Below are 1,499 nucleotides of genomic sequence, written 5' to 3'. Positions count from 1 at the left end.
TACCACAGTGTATTTCTACAGTTTTTTTACAAGACAAGGTCGTCTACTAACCCTTGGTAAATCTAGAGAGGGGTTCCTCTATTTTACATATTTTATACCCTGACCTTGTTATGTTAGTTATTTTTATTTTATTTTATCTTTTTTGCCTATTTAAGATCAGATTCTGTGCAATTTCTTCAACTATTATCCCCCTATTTAAGCACAATTGAAAGGAAATTATAAATAATAACTCGCGGTAATGATCTTCTCCATCTAATAATGATGGATAATGATGGGAAATCCACAAGAAAAACCACCAGATTAAAGCTTTTGTACGAAATTATTATCATAAAAAGCTACAATAATTACCCGGATGTTCGTAATTTTATCTTAATTAGACAGATTTCTGTATGTCTAATTTTTGAATGCGCGTTCAAACCATCAATTCACGATTTGTGAGTTCGTTTCTTTTTAATAACTTTTTTTTACTTATTAATTTTTTAAATATTTTTTTCCTACGTTTTAGCAAATCATTCGGCAAAAACTTAAAACCCTTACAAGAAGTTTATTTATTTATTTTTATGAAAAGATTATATCCTGTAAACAATGGTACATACTTATTATTTCCGTTTTTTAGATAATTATTCTCTTGTAAAGTCAGAAATGTTAGTCACGGCTTGAAGAGTTAGATTTACTTATTACTTTAAATTAGCGTAATTTTAGTTCTGAGATCATGATTATGTAAGCATAAAAAATAAATGAATAAAGAAGCTGAAAATAAGAATAACGTATGCGCAAGAATTTTAGAATAAACAAAAGCCTATACAAACAGACATCTTTTGCGACATACTGGTAATTATTTAATTAAAATATTTTCTTTGTGTCGAATTTTTTTTTTTTTTAAATCTTTTATTGAAATTTGTGGCTGCAACGGTTGTTGCAACAAGCAAATGTGATAAAATATAACAATGTCGTGAATGAAGATAGGAGAAGGCACCCAGTGGCGACACTCCATTAACGTGAATAGATGCACCATACTGCTCTTATGAGGAGAGTAGATCGCGGGGGCCATCTTCTCTTCAATCTCCTTAGAGGATTACCTGGTAATGTGGAAGAAGATAAATGTTCAATTAAAGGATTAGGATGAGCTGCTGTAAAGGAGTGAAATTTTAAAAAATGAGTTTTAGTAAGGTCGTTAATGAAAGGGATTTTGAGGTCATTATGAATAGTGAGGTTAGAAATGTAGAATGGAGCGTTAAAGTAGTTTTCATAGTATTTTTGATTGTAAAGTCTGGGATGCGTAAAGAATTGAAACGTTTAGTCGATCCCCCTTACTTCGATGCCGTATGACCAAATAGGTTGCAGTAACAACAGGTATAAGTGTCCGTTTGTCTAGGTGCAGTCCAAGGTTAGCGTAATCTGTTCACAGTTGGTATAGGAGTTTGGTTCAAGATGATGGGAGGTAGGATTTTTCGTCTTAGAGTAAATACTATATATTTTGATTTCATAACGTTAAATTT

The sequence above is a fragment of the Rhodnius prolixus genome, unplaced genomic scaffold, assembly GCF_049639745.1.
Source record: "Rhodnius prolixus isolate KJV_2025 unplaced genomic scaffold, Rpr scaffold_10, whole genome shotgun sequence".
NCBI classification, from domain to species: domain Eukaryota; kingdom Metazoa; phylum Arthropoda; class Insecta; order Hemiptera; family Reduviidae; genus Rhodnius; species Rhodnius prolixus.
Note: the sequence above shows the minus strand (reverse complement) of the source record.